Source organism: Cervus canadensis, chromosome 4, assembly GCF_019320065.1.
Source record: "Cervus canadensis isolate Bull #8, Minnesota chromosome 4, ASM1932006v1, whole genome shotgun sequence".
Taxonomy (NCBI): Eukaryota; Metazoa; Chordata; class Mammalia; order Artiodactyla; family Cervidae; genus Cervus; species Cervus canadensis.
Window position 1 is genome coordinate 21,663,279 of NC_057389.1, and position 20,790 is coordinate 21,684,068.

General features: G+C 39.3%; 1 protein-coding gene across 12 annotated transcripts in view; it reads left to right on the forward strand.

Moving 5' to 3' along the window:
- Positions 1–20,790, forward strand: part of MEF2C (myocyte enhancer factor 2C) — a 174,527-nt gene that overhangs the window by 8,628 nt on the left and 145,109 nt on the right. For 6 of the 12 annotated variants that reach the window (XM_043464692.1, XM_043464689.1, XM_043464690.1 and 3 more), the window contains exon 2: positions 8,810–8,896. The gene's annotated coding sequence lies outside the window, so the exon portion shown is untranslated. Of the gene's footprint in view, positions 1–8,809; positions 8,897–13,161; positions 13,444–20,790 lie in introns of those variants that run through there. The other 6 variants (XM_043464691.1, XM_043464685.1, XM_043464686.1 and 3 more) reach the window with 3 other exon arrangements.

A 20,790-nucleotide genomic window follows, 5' to 3' on the forward strand; every position in this document is an offset into this window, starting at 1 on the left:
TACTTAATATAAATACTTAATAGTATAATAAATACTTATATAAAAATACTTATAAAAATACTTAATAGTATAATACTCTACATATTAATGCTAAGTTTCCTTAAATTGCAGAGTAAGATCATGTCATCAATAATCAATTTAGAAACTGTCTGATTATTCCGATGTAGCCTTGGTGGTGGTGGTGGTTTAGTTGCTAAGTTGTGTCTGACTCTTGCGACCTAGTGGACTGTAGCCCGCCAGGCTCCTCTGTCCGTGGGATTTTCCATTTCCTTCTCCAGGGGATCTTCCCGACCCAGGAATCGAACCCAGGTCTCCTGCATCACAGACAGATTCTTTACTGACTGAGCTATGAGGGAAGCCCGATGTAGCCTTACTCTGGGCAAATGGATATATAATTATTTTCATGAGTCTGCTAAAGTCACATGACTACAAAAAAAAAGTCTTTGAGAAGAATATTACATGGAACACTGATGAGGATAATATAAATTGGTCATCCCAAAACATAAGACTTCTTGATATAATGTATATTGGTTTGATCAACATATGGTCATAAATATGTCTTATGCATGTGTGCTAAGTCACTTCAGTTGTGTCAAATCCTTTCCGATCCCACGGACTGTAGCCTGTCAGTCTCCTCTGTCCATGGGATTCTCCAGGCAAGAATACTGGAGTGGGTTGCCATGCTCTCCTCCATGAGATCTTTCCCACCCAGACAGAGACTGAATCCCACATCTCTTATGTCTCCTGCATTAGTAAGCAGGTTCTTTATAGCGCCACCTGGGAAGCCCAAATATGTTCTATATTTATTTCAAATATGAAATGCTCTAATATGAAATAAAACTGCTTTGAAACATGGAAGCTGACAGAAAAGAAGTGGTCTTCTAAAATTTTAAGATAACGGACACTGAGATGTTTTTCAGGAATATGGGATAGTCCTTGAAAGTGAACAGTATAATGATAGCTAACATTTATTGAGGATTTTCTATATGCCAAGCACTAAGTGGCTACGGAAATACAGTTTCATGTACTCTTGTCAGCAAAATTCCCTGTTCTCATCCAGGAAGTCCCCATCACTTTCCCCATTTTACAACGAGGACATTTAGAAAATTAAGGTCAGATGATTATTCAGTGTCTGAGCCTGGATTCTAACCCAGGGTCTCTGATTTACTCTTTCCTGTCTGTTGTACATTCTCCAAAAAGGTATTTCCCATAATGTTCCTACCATGATGCACAACTTTTCATTAGTGAAACTGACTTTTTAAAAAATTATCAGACCTTTCATGAGTGTTACTCACCAAAACGTCTCCTTAAAGGCTATACCACATTTATATAAGGGACACGCTTGAAATTTCCCTTTTGAATCTGTGATTAGCGTCAATTTAGGACACCAATATCATATATCAAATAGTCTGCTGCTTTATAATCACATCATAGTTTCTATCAAGCACCTTATTCACTACATTTGGTTTGGATTTAGTTTCAGCAACAAATTCATCCTTAATGATAATGATTTGCTAACAATCAGACTGTTAAGACTGCAGAACAAATTCCTAAGGATATTTCTGTTGAGCCTTCATCACTGAAATAAGCAAATAACCTCCTAAGGCCTCTACCCTGAAGAGGATGACACAGGGTTAGATACATATTTGTAAAATATTTTCTGGTTGGGAAAAAGTGTCGATTATATCACGCCCTGCTCTCATCATCCCTGTAAGTGAGCAAAGGTTTACAAGTATAATGAAGCAGTAAGCACTGTAGCTAAGGACATCTATTGGAAACAAACCAACATAGTTTCACATCCTTTGTCTGGCACTTAGGAGTTATGTGACTTGAGGCAGGTAACATTACCTGTCTAAGCTTTAGTTTTAAACATGTATAAAATGGGAGAATAGTAGTACCTTCTAAGAGACTGTTATTTAGATAAAAAGTTTATAAAGGAGTTAATTCAGTATTGATCCAACACTGGTAAGCAGTGAGTGGCCATTATGTACTGTGAACTTACTTATTTCAACCCACATTTCAAGTGAAAGTTGCTCAGTCGTGTCCGACTCTTCGCGACCCTATGGACTACACAGTCCATGGAATTCTCCAGGCCAGAATACTGGGGTGGGTAGCCTTTCCCTTCTCCAGGAGATCTTCCCAATCAGGGATCAAACCGGGGTCTCCTACGTTGTGGGCAGATTCTTTACCAACTGAGCTATGAGGGAAGCCCCACCCACATTCTAAAAAGACAGTAATATTTTTGTACGTATACTACAAATACATTTGTATTACAAATCTGAATATTATTGATATAGAAATATTTAGCTACAAATTCATTTTTAAAATTTTCAATAAGAAATCAGACCTCTTTGGTTTAGATCTTTGACTCAATGAACTAGTTGTTGTTATTTAGTCACTAAGTCATGTCTGACTCTTTTTGTGACTCTGTAGCCTGTTAAGCTCCTATGTGCATGGGATTTCCCAGGCAAGAATATTGGAGTGGCTTGCCATTTCCTCGTCCAGGGGATCTTCCCGACCCAGGGATTGAACACGTGTCTTGCACTGGCAGGCAGATTCTTTACCACTAAGCCACCAGGGCACTAGTGAGCCCCAATGAACTAGTATACACTGGTAAAAACAAACTGGTTTTAATCACTAACTTAAATTTCAAAGTTTTATTGCATTTTACTTTTAGTTCTCATCATATTCCAAAATAGAGAGATTGCATCCCAAATAATGCAAAATAATTCTCTCTAGTAAACTGAAATATAGATATAATTATGTATCTTTCTGTTTTTCAATCTAGTGAGTATTGCAAACATATATATCTATGCATGATCTTGCCTTCTTGAAAAAATACAATTTTATATTGTTTGGTTTGGTTTGAAATTTTACCTTATAAATGAAATAGTTTAGAAATAACTTTGTAAGTTTTCAGCTAAGTAAAAAAGCCATCACTTGGAAAATTATCTAGAGAGAAGAAACAAGGTAATGTGGTAGCTTTATTCTCTCCTTTCAAGAATCTCACCTCTTAACTTGGTGTTCTTGATGAGGACAGCTAACATGAATACCAGATATAAACTGTTTATTAATTATCTTTAGTCTGTTTTTTTCCTGTAGTCTATATTTATACCTATCATGACATCAATAGGAATCACACACATCCCAAGTGGGACTTTATGAAACAAACAAAAAATGCAAAATGCTATGGTTTCTGTTTTTCAAGAAGTGGCAGTCTCCTAGATATAGCTGTAAAGTTGATCATGAGTCCAACAAGGAACTACCTCGAGGAGTTCTTCTGCTTGAACAGAAGGCGCCATTAGACATTCCACGGACTCCTCTTTCCCGGCAGGCCTCCGCCCAGCCCTGCTGCCATAGATGGCCGTCAGACATTTGGAATGACCTCAGGAGATAATCTGAGCAGGCTCTGCCCTGAAGAATTCAAGCTAGTGGGAGACCGAAGATATCAATGTTTTCTTGGCTGACAATAGCATAAAAAGGTCAACCAGGGTGAAAAGAGGATGGACTTGGAGTTTCCAGCGCCTTTTCAACAACCAAACAGCTAACAAGCATAAGGAACCATCTCTCAGGATGCCTGTGGAAGGGAAATAAAGCCACCTATAGCCGCTGAGTCAGGAACTTTTAGGATTAAAGAGATCTCTATCTCTTGAAGGCAAAACTCACAAATAGAGCTCACCCAGAACTAATCCACAGCCTTCTGACAACCTATTTCTCCAACTTTTACTAGTGCGACTATCTGGTATGGGGGATAATGAAACCAATGATGGAGAAGTAGAAATTCTTTGCTGGAGAATGGCTAACTTTTACTGCAGTTGACCACTTTCCTAGCTCTGTGCTTCACACTGAACTTCTTGCTGAATGCTCCTAACAAAGTTTTGAGGGTAGCACTTTCTGTTCCATATTCTATCCATGAGGAAACTAAGGCAAAGGGTAGTTCAGTAAGCTGTGCATAACTATACAGTTCCCATAGGACAGAGCCAGCTAGCTTTTGGTCACATACATTCTCCCTAGCCAGACTAGCCTTTTCGGTAGTCAGCCATGGAGAGGTTGAAGTTTCTAGCACACTGCAAGCACTTGAAGAATTCACAAGATATTCTCTTAGGCTATCAGATTTCAGAAGAATAGGAAGAATGCTTTCTACCATGAAACACAGGCAAATGGTAAATTAATAAAAGAATAAGACAACAATTCAAATACACATCAGCTCGGGAGATGATTCAAGCTTTAAAAAACTTTTTTTTTTTTTTAAATTAGCTATTACTCATGAGTACTCATCTGAAATCTTAGGGGTCCTTCAGTTCAGTTCAGTTCAGTCGCTCAGTAGTGTCCGACTCTGCGACCCCATGAACCGCAGCACACCAGGTCTCCCTGTCCATCACCAACTCCCAGAGTCCACCCAAACCCATGTCCATTGAGTTGGTAATGCCATCCAACCATCTCATCCTCTGTCGTCCCCTTCTCCTCCTGCCTTCAATCTTTCCCAACATCAGGGTCTTTTCAAATGAGTCAGCTTAACTTAAAAGCTAATTACCATAAACGGCCAGAATTAACACCAACATTTCACCCTGAAATAACAGAAACATAGGGGATAATCATGGCAAAACCAACCAACCAAAGCATTGAAGTTAGAAAGTTTGTGCTTTGACTCTAAATCTGTATGATGTTTTGTCTTCCATCTCTCAAATACTGTAATTTGTAATTAAGTTTTGTTCATGTTACAAACACTTCCAGTCAAATGCCATGCTAGTGATGAGTCCAAGACATAATCAATGTATTTGATAATACCCTCATCGAATTTGAGAAAGATTATGCTTTGCTAACAATTCTCACTTTATGTAATACCTTCTTCCCTGACCTTAAGAGTGCTTTTAGCTATTACTTTAAAAAGGTAATTCCATTTCCTCAGAATTTTTAAGTACAACTAAGCACAATGTTATACCAATTAGTCTCTTTAAAAAAGCATTATATGTAATCCATGACACTGCCAATAATACATTTTTAGTTTGAGAGATAGTGTTATTCCCTACTTATTCTCACACACTTTATTAAATGGAATTTCTTCTTGGAACAATACTTAGAAATATTTTTCTCTTGTAAAAGGGTATTCTTGTCTAAAATCTTCCATCAGGTCACCTTTCTATAGAGTTAATTTGCCTCACCAACTCCAGGCAATGGGCCTGGTCTGGCAGAAAGTGTACGATACCTTGTCAGGTGACCTTATCGTCTTTCCAAATTGATGTCATGATTTGGGGGCACACGTCTAACTTCCCTTCTCTGTAAAAAAATTACTGTTAAGTGTTTCCTAAGACCTCTTTCAGCAGGAAGATACTGAAATTCTGACTTTACAACTTTTCACACTAGTGCCAAGAAACACAAATGCCAAGAGTGTCCTAAAATCTGACTTGTGTCATAAACCAGGCTCTTTCTCTTACCAATATTCACTTAAAACTCCACAGCAGCGCATTCTAACAGAACTTTCGGTACTGATGGAAACGGTCAACCTCTGGCTGTCAAGGAAGGTAGCCACTAGTGAGCACCTGAAATGTGACTAGTATATCTGAGGAGCTGATTTTAAATTTTATACAAGTTTAATTAACTGAAAGAACCCCATGCGCCAGGGGCTGCCATATTGGTAGCCGCTTATAGCTTCAAGGGCGTGACAAAATAAACATTCTACACCTTTGATTGAAACACCCAGGCACTCCACCATGACTTTGGAGCACGTATCTTCCCAGAGCTCCACGGACAGATCAAAACACAGCACAGACATTTCCATTTCATGATGATAATTAGCCAAGCGATCCCCGCACGGTTCTCACGTGCAAACCAGTAAAGAGACAAGAAAGGGGGAAGGACATTTGGGGGATTTTGTGTGTGCGTTTTCTCCCTCGTATCCCATTTCTCCTTGTAGCTAGCTGGTGGCCTTTCTCTAGCCAAGATGCGAACGCATCCACTGAGGCAGCTTCCCTGCTAAAGCCAATGGTTGGTCATTTTTTTTTTTAATTTTTTTTATTATTATTATTTTTTTTTCCAGTGGGTTTTGTCATACATTGATATGAATCAGCCATGGGATTTACATGTATTCCCAATCCCGATCCCCCCTCCCACCTCCCTCTCCACCCGATTCCTCTGGGTCTTCCCAGTGCACCAGGCCGGAGCACTTGTCTCATGCATCCCACCTGGGCTGGTGATCTGTTTCACCATAGATAGTATACATGCTGTTCTTTTGAAATATCCCACCCTCACATTCTCCCACAAAGTTCAAAAGTATGCAAAACGGTCCTTTGGACCCCCGAGAACGTGAGGTTAAAAAAAAAAATAATAATAATCCAGCTCGGGGACGCCGTCCTTTTCCTGTCTGTGTGCCAGGTGAGAAAGCAGGCGGGGCTGGCGCGGGAACGGGGCGGCGGCCCGGCCGGCGCGCACCACGCGGTCGCTCTCCCCGGCTCACCCGGGGCTGGAGCGCTCGGGCCGCCGGCGCCGCGGACCGCGTGCCAGCGCTTTGTGCACGTGCGTGGGTTGGCTCGCCCGGTGCGGGGCTCAGAGCGCGCCCCGAAAAGTCTGCGGGGCTGTCTCTCGCCCACCCAGGGTAAATATCCTCCAGGTCCCCACCCCAGACCAGCAGGGCAACTCTACTGACGCCGCCACCGCTCCCCCCGCCCCCCGATTGCAAAACCCACCCCACCAGCGTCTGCGTCCTCCTCCATTCCCCGGAGCCCGAAACGCGGCCTCCTCGCCCAGCCACCGGCCCTCTGCCTGCCCCCCTCCCAAAGACCACCGCCCACCCCACCCCCCCCGAGCCCCGAAGGCCCCGCTGTTAGACGCCACCCGCTGCACGCCCCGCCGAGCTCCCCCTCCGCGCGCCCAGGCCCAGCAGGCCCCCAGAAGGGCCCGAGCCCGCCTCCTCCTCGCCCGGGGCGCTCGCACGTGGCGCACTCACCCCCTGCGAGCTGCCTCCGAGCTCTAGAAACGCTCCCGGGGAGGGAGCCCCCCCCCCCGCCCCCTCGGCTCCGTCCGCGCAGGGGGGGATCGTGGGTAGGGGGGGAAGTGGAGACCGACCCAGCGAGGAGTGTGTAGGTCGTGAGCGCGGGGTTGGAGGGGAGGACCGGCAATAATTGGCTGGCTTTGCGGCTGCTGCGCCTCTGCTGAACGCCTAGCCGGCGAGGATTCCCTTTCCACACAAATCAACCTGAGGGACTGCAGCTGCCTGCAGTCAGTAACTCAGCGGAGGGAACTGCTGCAACCAGAGGCGTCCCCGGTCTGGGTCTCTAACACGGGCTCTTGGGTACCGAATCCCAGTCCCCTTCTTGCCATTCCCCAAAGAAGTGGGCACCAAAAACGCAGGGCGGTATTTTTCACCCCCATCCCTACCCCGGTAAAGATCTTTTTAAAATTAAAGAGCACAGGGGTATCTAGAAGAAAAAAAAAAGTTAAAAGGGGAAGTGTGAAAATCCATTCTTTGAATTGAAGGTTTCTGTGATATTTCAAGAAATGGAATAGAATCAATGTTCCGAAGAACATTTAACAATTTTGTAAGTAAAAGGTAAAGTCTATTAAATGTAGCCATGCATATGGATACTTTTTTAATGAACTACACATTCGCAAGCAAATTTGTGATCAAGCCTTATTTGGGCATACTGAGCCAGGAAAAGGAAGAAATGTATCATAATTGTAGTGGCATTTTTAAAAGCCTTAACATATCTCTCAGACATTATTTCATGGAGATTGCATTTCTGTAAGGTGAAAAGGCCCTGGGAGATGTGTATTATGATTCTTACTTAATAGGCTGTAAAAACCAAGCAGAGCTGAAGAAAGGGAATTCGCCAGGTCACCGAGTACTGACTACCAAGTTGAGACTAACTCACTGTGGACTTGAGTCTAAAAGACTAAACTGAGCTAACACCTCTAAAATAAAAGTGGTCAAAATTCTTCATTTCTCCTTGACTGTGAAGCAACTTAAAAATAAAAATCAATCTTAAGGATGTCAACCCAAATCTAGAGGCTTTATAAATCTTAATGACTCTCGACTACAAAAAAATCTTGCTAATACAAATGGGAAAATGGTTATTGACCTTCATTGTCCCACAGTTGGGAAGACTAGACCCATTCTGAAGCCAAGGGAAAGGTCATTTGTGTGCTCAAAGTCATTGAAAGCTGGCTTCAGAGACCAGAATACATGAGCACTTGTCTGAGCTCAGTACAGGTAAACACTGGAAGGATTGGGTACTATTGGTAATAGAATTCATTGTGACTAAATTCACATCATTAATCCCAAAGTATTAAAATTGGCCTTTAAGGATATAAAATAAGCCCTTTTAGCAACTTTAGTTGCAACTTCAGCTAACAAAACAAATTTTGTTAGCTTGGAATATGATGGATTTGACTTTTTTCCTTGTAATTCTTCATTAGATATTAAAATAAAGATAAATATTGGATCTTTAAATATGAGATAAAGGATATGATTAAACCTTGGCTTGGAATAACAAATCCTTTTTATATTGCAGATTTTCTCAATCACAAGCAGTCCATATGGTGTATATACCATGCAATGAACTAAAGCCGTACCTAAAGAATTTTTGAAATTTAGCTATTTGGAACTATTTATGTTAAAGGTTATAAGTATTGTCACAATTAATGGTCATTTTAATTATTTTATATTCAATACACATTCATTTGGTTTAAAATTAGAATTAACATTAATGTTTCTTCAGATTAGAAGTTTCAGAAATTAGTTTGAATGTATTTTAACATCAACATTCTTTAACATTTTTTTAAAATTATTTACCTGTACTTTTGCATTTTTAAGGTGCCAAAGAAGAGCTGCAAACTGTGAAGTAACTTCTATGAAGAGATGAAGTGAAGAATGGAAGGCAAATGACTGTATGTGTATGTGGTGAGTGCTTAACATTTGTTATTATCATCCATCACAAAGTTAATTCATAAAGGTGAAACTGCCAAACTCTTTTGTCATTAGGTACTTATATTGTAAACATGTATAAAAGTGATGAGTGTTACATACATTATGTGATCTGTTATATAGCAATACCATAGCATTTTGCTTAAAGCTCACATGTCACCTTTCAGGGCATACCTTTACAAGTCTGTTTTACAATGAATCCATTTCAGGGAGGTTATGTATGTCATATCTACTGTTAACTATGGAAAAGATATAACATTTTTTATATGCTTGGAATTTCTATCCTACTACTTTTTATATCTGAACTTCTGTGTTAATCATGTTTGTGTTGAAAGTATTCTGGCTGGAGAACAGATACTACACAGTTGAATAATATTGAGGGGTAGATTAATCTATAGACTTTCTTCATTTTAGGGTGGGTTGCTGTGGCAACCACCCAGCTTACTTTAAGATAATTTTTTAAAGCTCATTTCAAGAGCTACACCCAGCGTAGGCCAAGCTTAAAAGCAGGCGGACCCCAGAGTACAGGTAGACTGCTGATTTAATTTAGGAAATTAATAAGGAATGGAGGGTGGAGTAAGATGGGTCAGGGTCTGGCAACCCTGACCAGAAATTAGAAATGAGCTTTCCCTAGAATTAAATCCTGAGGGTCATGCTTTCTGTACCTTCTGTGGCACTTTATTTAAATATATTGCTAAACAGTTATTTTGGGGGGAAAAAAACTTAATATATATTTACATGTTTAATAAAGCACTTAACGATACTTATTTAAAAAGGAACATTTGGTGACCGGGAAGAGGGGGTGAGCTGGTTTAAATAGTACCTCAATCCCAGACATCATTTTCTCTTATAGGAAGTATCATCACCTTTTACATAATAGGATAGGCCACTAGCTTCCAATTCACTTAAAGAATATAAGAATTTTCTACTTTCCAATCACAGAATTGGAATAGATGGGAGAACTTATTTAATGTGTAAGCAAACTGAAGCCCAGAAAGGACGCACTAATTAGTTAGGCACAAACCTTGAACCAGAGAATCCAGGCCTGTTAACATGTAGGACAGACTCCTCCCTGCACCAGAAAATATCTTGATCCTAGGAAAGTACCATTTGGTGGCGAGAATGAGAATGACTTTGGGAAAAAATTCAGAAGCATTTGAAGATGAACACAAAGCACGCCTTGGATTAACCACTCTGTGGATTACCAGTAAATAATTTTAAATCTCAGATGGCTTTCTTCCATTGTGTATTTCTGCACAACCTCTTCTGTTCCACTTCAACTGTAAAGGCTCATGGGAAGGAAACTCATGCTAATATTAACTTAGGTCACACATAATTAAGAAGCTAAATCTGCTGAGGGGAATATTCTATATTTTAAAAGGCCGATTGTGGTCTTATTTTCCAGATCTTAATTTCAAATAAGATCAATCCAGATCTTATTTTCAAATTATCCACAATGTGGGGTTATACCTACTTTTGAATGCTTGTATTATTGTTGATAGTTTTGGGTTTGTTACAATGTTTGTTATTAAATAATTCTTTAAAATGTTAAAAGGTAAAAATAATTTCTTTTTTAAGGAAAATAATCTAAAACTAAAGTGTACAGTGGTAAAAGTCATCTATTGCCTATGTCTATTTGATCCTGTAAAATAAGCTGTTACACTTCATTACATTAATTTCCGACATCATGGCAATAAATAAATGTTCCTACAAATAATTTGTTTTGTCAGGACATTTGTGAATCTGGAAAAATTAATTTCCTTTTACCACTGTATGTAGACATACCTTAATACTCAAAAATGTCAATGCACCTTTACATTTTTGGATTTTTTTTAGAAGTTGTACCTTACATTAAAACCTGATATAGATTATCTCTGCCATATTATTAAATTCATGGTAGTAACAGACTCGCCAGATGAAAAACAAATAGGCCAACAAATATATTGTAGGTATTAATCTGCAAGAAATTATAGTACTTCAGGTGGTTTTTGCTTTGTGACGATTTGCCATGCTCTCCTATAATAATAGCAAAAGATTCATCTTATCTGGGCTGATAGTCATAATGGGGATGAGCTAGTTGTACTTGCCTGTAAGATCAACCTTCCCCTTTCAAGTGAAGCCTTAGGGCAGACACCTAAATATTGAACCCACTCTTCTGAGAAAAGCTACTCAGATCAAATAGCCCTACAATGAAGCAGGAGGCTTTCCGATTCACACTGCCCTCATGTATTAAAATAGACTAGAGGCACGGTGCAGAACTTAAGGGGAAATGCATCTAGTCATTGGGTTAAACACACAGTGCTGAAAGGAATTTTTTTTAAGTGAGGAAATATCTTTAATTAGCTAGATATTTCAGTATACTGTTATCGTGTACTCTTGTACATCCACATTTTAATTTCCCCAATGTATTTTCCCTTCTTTTCACGATATTAAAAATTTTTAATTTGGTTTAAACATTTTATATAGTACATAGTTCTACTGGCATGTAATCTGATCTTTTCAGGGTTTGTGGACTAGTTGGTATATTTTATCTTTGGCTTTATTGGGCGTGGTGTAATTGGCCAGGGAGAGGAGGTGCTCAATTCTAGTAACCTTTACTAAATTTTGAATATTAGCCCTTTTTTTTTGATAAGGAAAAGTATTTGCTCTGCTTAAACCTTAGCACGAGGATCCTCCTTATCAGTCTCTATTGCTGCTTCCTGTGCAGCTGAAACTCTTCAGGATAAGTGAAGTCATCAGCTATCGGATAGGGAAGCCTAATGCATTTGGGAAGTTGGTTTGGTTTACATGTTAATGCCTTGGAGAAAATCCCGTCTAAGGTGTGGAAGAGAGATTGTGGGAGGAGGGTGGGGGGAACCTCCGGGGAAGCTGCCGCCTCGGTAAATATTTCCAACCTGATTAGAAAGTTCATGGCCCCGAGATGAAGTCGAGATTTCAAATACCGGTCATGCGTTTATCATTTTGTACATTACTACCAGTTGAGAAGCGTTTCGGCTCGCTTTCCAGCCCTCCAACCTCTCGGGGCCGAAACCCCGCGTATTCAGGGCGTGGAGGAAAATCGCGCGCTGGAATCGAGCGGTGCAGGCATCCTGGATCGGAGCTTTTTACGCGTGAGTCACGGAGGAGCGCTCAGACCAGTGGAAGAATGAAGTGGTTAACGCGTCTCCAAACGGGGAGGGGGGCGGGGAAGTCACAAGAGCAACTATTAGGGTCGCGCTCCTATTGGTCAGAGGAAGGATCCCGACTTTAGAAGGACTTTCCCGCTGGCTGGCTCGCCGCGTCCCCCGGGGAAGCGAGCGCGCCGCAGCCGGAGACTCTGCTCTCCGAGCGTCCTCGGCGGCGCCGGGAGAGAGCCAGAGCCGGGAGCCACCGCTCGCGCTGTCGTCTTCAGCTGGAGCAATAAAGGATTGTCATTAGGTTTGCGTATGGCATGTGCCATTACCCCACCGTAAAACTAAAATTAGCAAAATGTCAGGAATGGAAAGATTGATTCACCCAAGATGCAATTATCATTTAAAAGTGCTTGATTGAGGTACTGATGTTCAGTGATTTATTCTGCATACCATATACATAATTAAAGTAGTGTAGTGGAGTAATTTATCAATCTAGTTGAGACTGGAGGGGTGAGGAGGGAACTGCTGGATGTTTGTTTTATTAAAAAAAAAAAAAATTGCTCCGAGGTCTGGTCCCGCCCCCCTTTTGCAAGAGTGAAACTGATGATTTCTCCAGCTCGCGAGGCGAGAGAGAGGGAATCAACGGTTTGGGATTGTGAGGGAGGGAGGGGGGGGGGGGAAAGGCAGCGCGCGCAAAGGCAAGGGCAAAATAAAATAAAGGAAAAGAAGGCAAGAGGCGCTTCATGAGATGGGCCTCTTAGAACCCCAAGCCATGCGCTCCTTTTTCCCTGCCACCCCCGCCTCCCCTCCCAATATCCTTCCACTCCCCCCGCCCCTCGCCTTTTTGACGCGATGTTTCAAAGGCTGTGAGCGGACTCTCCTTTTCCCATTCGTCTTCTGTCACTTCCTTCCTGGACGCAGTTTTCTGGACCAGTCTGGTTACTTTTAATCCGGCGGGCCGCCGAGAGCCACTTTCTCCTTCTCCTCCTCCCCTTCCTCCTCCCTCCTCCTCCTCCCCACCTCGCTCCTGCGAGCGGCCTCGGCGCGCGCGCGCGAATGCGCGGCCCCGCGCGCGCCTCCCCCCGCGCGCGCTCCTTCCGCGCGCGCGCGCGCGCACACACACACACACATCGTTTCTCCAGCTCTGCTCGCTCTCCTCGCAGTCAGACACTTGAGCACACGCGTACACCCAGACATCTTCGGGCTGCTATTGGATTGACTTTGAAGGTTCTGTGTGGGTCGCCGTCACTGCATGTTTGAATCAGGTGGAGAAGCACTTCAAGGCTGGACGAAGTAAAGATTGCTGTTGTCGTGTTTTTTGTTTTTTTTGTTTTTTTCTCTCTCTCTTTCTCTCTCTCTTAAGAAAAAGGAAAATATCCCAAGGACTAATCTGATCGGTTCTTCCTTCATGTAAGTACCTCTGACATTTCTCCAGGAAATAGAAATAGCCGGGGTATTGTCTCTGAAATCTGCATCAGTATATTCCACGGCACTGGGTCTACCGCTGTGCCTTTTTGAAGGTTGAAGTTGAGGCTTGTTGTGCATTCTTTTTTCTTAGGTTCCATGATTTTCTTGTGTATGGCTAAAAGTAACTTTTTAGATAGTCCTATCTGTTTGCTATCAGTTACTGAAATCACTCCTGACTTGTTCTTGTCACATTGGTGTGTTTAAAGTTTCATGAAGTTAGTGCACGTCATTAGCATGTTTGCTATGGTGGAGCATGTGGAGCCTGGTGGACTTTAGTATTTCACAGAATGCTCTGTGACCTTGAAGTACATGCCTTAAGATTTAGCCAGCAGTTCACCGTGGAAAGATGCTCCTGTGAGTCCCACCAGAGGCTCTGATTTGCTTTGGGTTATGCTTCTGAGCCACTAAATCTTGGGATTAGTTTGAGCTAAAGCATGGCTGTCTGTCAGAGTATACCTTTGTGCATCTCCTTCCATTACCAAAGTGCTGGCTTGATGAGGGCTAATGTGGACAAAATGTGATACACTGGCCATGGTAGTCTACACATTTCACAGTTCTTGTTGGTACTTCAGTATATATCACTGCTCTTTAGGTCAAGTCAGATACATAGCTGTTTAAAAACAAATAAGGTTAAGTCACTGAAATTGCCATCTGTTTGGACTTTGGCTGAAAGTTACCAAACTCAGTGATAAAGTTTGGCACAAAGGAAGTATATACAGATGTGGCACATTGTTTGTTGTGTTATTAAATATTATGCAAGTATTTAAATTTAACAGCAGTATTATGTCCTTCCCAGAATATGGCTAGCTATTCTTAAAGGAAATTGTATGTCTGAAACATGTCTGACTGTTCTAGGTCCAGTAGTTACCATTTTGGGGAAAAGCCCTTTTTCTTCACATTTTAGGAATGTGTGTCTTTTGTATAAAATTCCTTTATATGTAAATGCTGACAGTATAATAAGTAGAATCAGGCTTTCTGCCAGTTCTCTAACCAGTCCTCAGTGGAGAATTGCTTTGACACAAAGTGCATTTTACTATTGTGAATCTGATTCTAACTGTAATAGTAACTGTCTTGTGAAATGGTTAGTGACTGCATGTATTTTCTAAGTGCTATGAAAGGAACTCTAGCTACCTCATTATACCAGTCAAAAAGAGTGACCAGCCTCTTTTTCACTGGCACCTTGCAATAGAATTGTGGTTGCAAAGTAAAGATGTTTATATAGAATATAATAACTCTGATCCCTAGGGACTTGGTAAGACATGGAAATGTGACCACCTGTGAACCCCATTTAACCTCTGTATTGCATACTAATTTTAGCTTTAAAGAGATTTACAATCTCCAATTTGAAACTAAAACATTTAATTTATAAAATAATATCAGTTTTGGCCAGTCTTTGAGAACATTCAGTGTGTACCAATATGGCACAGGCAGTTTCGGTTGAATATCGTGCAGTTAATAAACCATATTATTGTCTTCCAGTGTATGCATGAAATTATTTATCAAAATAAAGAGATAGTTCTAAAGCAAGTAGATTCAGAACTGGACAGATAAAATGAGATGTACCTATCTAATGTCTTATCTCAAGAGGGAAAACAAATCTCTAAAACCAAGTATCTCATTCTGTTTGTAGGAAAGTATATTTGGCTATGTATTAGACTTTCTAACTCAATCCTAAAAGTTTTCATCAAAACATACTTTAAACTCAGTGTTTGTTTAGAATATGGTCCCCTAGCCAACTTAAGGAGACAATACTTGGCAGTTATCTTTCCTTAGGATTTTACTAAACTTTATAAAAATCTCCTGTTTTTTACTAATGTAATTCACGCAGCTTTGGAGTATTTGTGGCATATTTTCCAGACTTCTTACTAAAGACAGTTTTTTATCTCATTCATTAATTTCATTCTGATTGCTGTAGAATATAGTGAAAGACAATATTAAAGATGTAACTTTTTTAAAATTTTAATTTGTTTCTCAGTTTTTAATAACAAATGAGCACTTTATTATAATAAGTCAATTTTTGAGCTTTCCGGAGCTGTTCATACTTTAAAAGTATGCAATCATATATGTGAACTCTTCAGAACAAAAACATATTAACATTAAATACATGAAATTTAAATAACAAGGACTTTACTGTACCTTGCCTCTTTTCTTCTTTGTAAACATATTCAGTTTTCAAAATCTAGGGGAAATGGTCCATTCCAATAGGCAGAGGGACTATCTAATGATTCAAAATTGAATCCTGGAAAAGCATCATGTTTTATATTTTTCAGATGTCTATGAGTTTCTTCCTTGGCCCTCACTTTACCAGATCAATAAACTGCATAACTCTACAACCATATCTTTTCAATGAATGATTTATTGTATTTAAACTTCTTTTATAAAACAACTGAGTTAAATAACTCCTTGGCATTTGTTAACATTATATTTCAAAACTTTCTTCTGTTTATTGTAGTATATTTTGTGGTTTTATTTCCCAACTCCACATGCGGTATATTTTGAGTGTATGAAATCTCAGAAAGTGACAAAAATGGGGAAATATCTGTGCAGCGACACTTGTACTTCATAACAACAAAAAAAAAGAGTTATTAAATAGAGAACCCTGGCTTCAGAGACATGATTCAGAATAACATGGAAGAATTTCATATGCAATTAAGGATCACAGAGAGGACTTTAAAGAGACTATTAATAAAGTTCTACTTTTTTTTTTCCCAAAGCACATCCTCTGAGAAAACACCACGCAAATTAATATCTAAAACTTATAAAAATGCACATATTCATTTTATGAATACAGTGATTGCCTGGACACAATGAAAAGATTTAATCACTGGAGCTCAGTCTGTGCTGCATGTGGAAGGGTAGGTGATTAAGATCCCGTCCTCAGAACTGTACCTTAATCTCATGGGCGCGTGGACTGCCCTGCACTCAGTAAAGCCTGACTGTTCACCGAGATCTGTCATCTTTAGGAAATCAAACCAGATTACAGAGGCGATTCACAAAACCAGGAGCGACAACAGAGTCTGTGCACCTTACAAAAGGCGGATTACGCAGTTCACATGTTATTTTGATAGGTCAAAGATAAAAGCTGATTGTTGAGGAATGGCAAGACACTCCAATTTCAAATGATTGTTAGATAAGTATACCACGACCCTGTTGCTTTATCATTATGAAGAGCCATTCAAACAGTAGAAAACTCAGTTTTCAAACGTCAGGCTTTCAGTAGTGAAATAAGGAAAAACATGTACTTTATATATACATCCTCATTGCTTTCATTTTAAGTTCCATCACTTCTTTTGGAACAGACTGCAAATTCTGGATGCGTATGTGAAGCAATTATTACTGTAAGGTTTAATTTCAGTAGACATTTTCTGAGGCATTGTAGAGAGCACAAAACAGAATTTGCCAGAAATAAAACATACACTCATGGTATTGAGTAACCGAGCAGAAAATGCATGGTAGTCAATAGCCATTATGTTATTCTGTTACCAGATATATTCTTCACAAAAATGTGAAATTACATAGTTAATGAATCTATATATTTGAAATAGATCTTGATAGGTGCTTCTTGGTCAAAGTATATCTATTTCATGAATGTTTTATAAAGGTCATTCTTTACAACAAAATGCGATGTTTTCAGAGTTTATTTCAGAGAAAAAGTTTTGGTTTACATAATAACATTTTGAAAACCCCTACTTTTTATGCATCCAACTCTACAGTAATTTCTTGCTTCTTTAAAAATTGAAGGCCCTTTTTACCCAACTGATGCCTCCTAGTGTTTCACACAATAAAACACTAATGAGTCACCCATAAATGTAAACATTGCATTTTCATTGCCTACATCTTCTGTGATAACATAAAATTAATATTTATGTGTTTAATTTTCTGTGCATTGTTATAATAAGATAGGAAATTCCAGTGAATGAGATGTTTCATCTGAATGGATTTGTGGTACACACTTGCAGGTTTCCTTTGACCATAACAATATCTTACTAAGTTTTAATAAGTTTATTACCATCAGCTCCAGTTTATATACTCACTGTTTATATTCATTCTTATTCCAAGTGATAAAACATAGGCAGAGTAGCAGAGCTTCCATTTTGTAGGCCTGAAAATTATATAGCTGAGTTCATCAGCAAATGCCTGATGAACAAATTGTGAAGGGGCTCACCATTTAAACATTGGAATATCTTTAAAAAGATATAAAATTTTTCCTCATTCGGTGTCTTTATACTTTCACATTTCTGTGTAAAAGTGGGATTAGAAAAGAGGGTTTTGGAAAATATAAAGTAAAGATAAAGGTATAGAATACCTACAAATATGAAGTATATCACATGAGAAAATAAAAATAGAAATAACTTGCTCTGGGAACATTGGCTTCTACATAATAGAGGGGAAACTTGTTAGAGGACAATTTTCAAGACCAGAAAATTGTCAAACGCACAAGCTGGAGGATACCAACTTTGGTATGAGTTTTCTGTCTTGAGGAGAGTGAGCATAGACTTTCAATATTCATGCACTTACGTGATTTCAGACAACTTTCTGATTCCACTTATGAAAGAAGATATTTCAGTTTCTGGATATTTTTTCCTTAAAGAATTTATGAAAGGGAGGAAGCATTCTTCTAATGGGTCTTAAGTTCAAAGGCTGCACTCAGAAACCTGTAACATTTATGGACCTCCTCCTGAGGTGTCATACCCACACAGGTGCACAAAAACACTCACAGATTTCTTCCATTAACACTTACAAGTGTTCTGAGCGTCCAAACATAGACATTAGGCAGAGGCTGAACATAGTTCATTTCTGTTACCTCTGTATACGTCATTTAGCTGTCCCAAAACACACGCATTTTAACAATATTTGACTCTCATTTAAGATTTTCTAGTTTGGTCAGTATTACAGTGCTATTCCAATTCTCTGCATATTGGACACATTTCAAAGAATGTTAGGGGGTGTGTTCCTTTCGTTCAAGGAAGCAAACATGTAGAAAGGGGTGGACCTTTCCCACAAGAGCCACATTTCTTCCCTTGGAGAATTGAAGCAAGTATGTAAGTGAATAACAGCATGAGAAAGAAAATAATTTCTAATCATTTGCTATAGTTAGCGAGCAAAGGAAACTGACAGGTTTTTCTTAAAAGCAATTCTTGTTGATAACCTCTCTCACACTGAAAAAAAGTCTATGCTGAAAAATAGTTTATGAAAATTTTGTTCTCTTGATATTAACTTCTATAAAGCCCACTGGAATTAATTTTGCTTAAAACAAGATCTCAGTAGTAACTGTTTTACAGATGTGTTGAGGCATAAAGAAATAAAGGGAGCTAAAAGCACCCATTCGCGGCCTCTCTTAAGAATAAGTAGATAGCATCAATAGTTTTTGTCTGTGCAAGAAAAATAATTATGGAAAATTCTGTAACAAAGAATATCATTATAAAAAAGAAGATTATCCAATATAGTATTATCTAACATTTCTTTGGAATTATTTTAACATTAACTGCAAAAAGGAAAGTCATAGTCCTACTAAGTATGGAAATTATATGATACCTGTTATAAATATTTGGGTGTGAGGTGGTAATATGAGTAGCATTCATTTGTCCTCACCATAAAGCATTCTTGTACATTGTCATTATATTGCTTCAGTTAAATCTCTGTATTTATTTTTTAAATATAGCCAGTTGTAAAGTTTAAAGTATACATGAAGATTGTCTTCTGAGGACATTAGAAAGGAAATCGGTGATCTTACAAGCGATAGAAACAGTAAACCTATTACAGGCAGATTTCTGCAGGAATCATTACTCTTTAATAATGCAGATGTTATAGAGACTTTATTAATTCTTAATGCTGTAAGTTTGAAATGAATGGAACAGTGTTGTTCATCCTGCAAGTGGTTGCGATTCATGTGGAATGACAATGCAAATCTTCTAGTAATGATTTAAGTAAAGTACCTTGAACTTGTTTCTAGAGACTGGAGGTGCTGATCTCTGAAGCAGTCCCTGGTGAGAACCTGCTTTTTCCAAAAGGCTAGCCTGAGTGTGGTCTGGTTTTCCTCTGGTATCTTGTTGTCATAGATAAGATGCACATGAAGAATTCATATAAATTGTTCTGAGATACCATGGACCTCTAGCATATTGGATATAAAAAGCGATAGATAATGATCTTGATAGAATGTGAAGTGTTTTTTTAAAAACAGCTAACAACTATCCCTCTCGCTTTTTCACACGTCTGTGATTCTTTCAGCAAGTTAGAATGATAGCACAAGAATGCATCTTTCCTGGAACCCTGAATATAGGCAGCTTTGGCTTTAGGTATGCTTATTTATTTGCAAAATTAGGAAATAGATTCACGAGTGTAAATAAGTGGGGACAGATAAGGAAATTAGCCTCCTACTTAATGGAGTAAACATGACTTTTTTTAACCTTCTAATTAATTGTTGACCATGCGTGAGGTATACAACCAAGACTTATTATGGAAGGCTGGTATTATTGCTTAATGTAACATGAGGGATTGGGGTTTCTTTAAAGTAATTTTTGAAGATGTGATTATTTAGCAGAAATATTCACTGGAGCATTTTATTTTTAGAAATCATGGTCACACAAGGAAACCTTTATAGGACCGACTACCTAATTGCACTCAAAAATCTCTTTAATGAATGAACACACGCACACACAGGAGGACACACATTTTAAGAATATAACGGCCCTATATTTTTCAGCTTTCTAGCCACTTTCTTTATATATGAACAGAACGTACGTGTCTAAGCAGATGTTTTAAGTTATATCCTTCATGTAGGTGAGTCTGTAAATGTACCATTTAACTTAAATGGCTTTGTGGGAAGGTAGTTTGAGGAGTTTAAAAAGGGGGAAAAAAAAAAAAACACCTCTCCAGTTACTGTAGTTTCAGCTCTTTTCTTTTTTAAAAACAGTAATTACACTCAGGATAAAGAAAGAAAAATAAACTCTTTTAATTCTTTGTAACATCCACAGTTTCTGAGGTAGAGTTCTGGTGTATTTTTATTTCTGAATATGCAGGGCAGGTACTGGCAGCAGACCTACAAAATGAAAACTTCCTGGCTGCAGACCAGACACACAGCACACAGTGCCCCATCTTAAACTTCCCCTCTTCTGTCTCCGAGTGATTTCAGCCCCAAGCAATATCCTTTTTTCCCCTTGCGTAGGCTAAGGACCAGAGGGCCTTCTTCCTGGGCACTCGCTCTGGGAAAGGAAAAGCAGAACGTTTCCCTGCTTTAACTTGAAAACTCTGCCTCTTAAATCACTGAGACATTAACTGCAAAGTGAATTC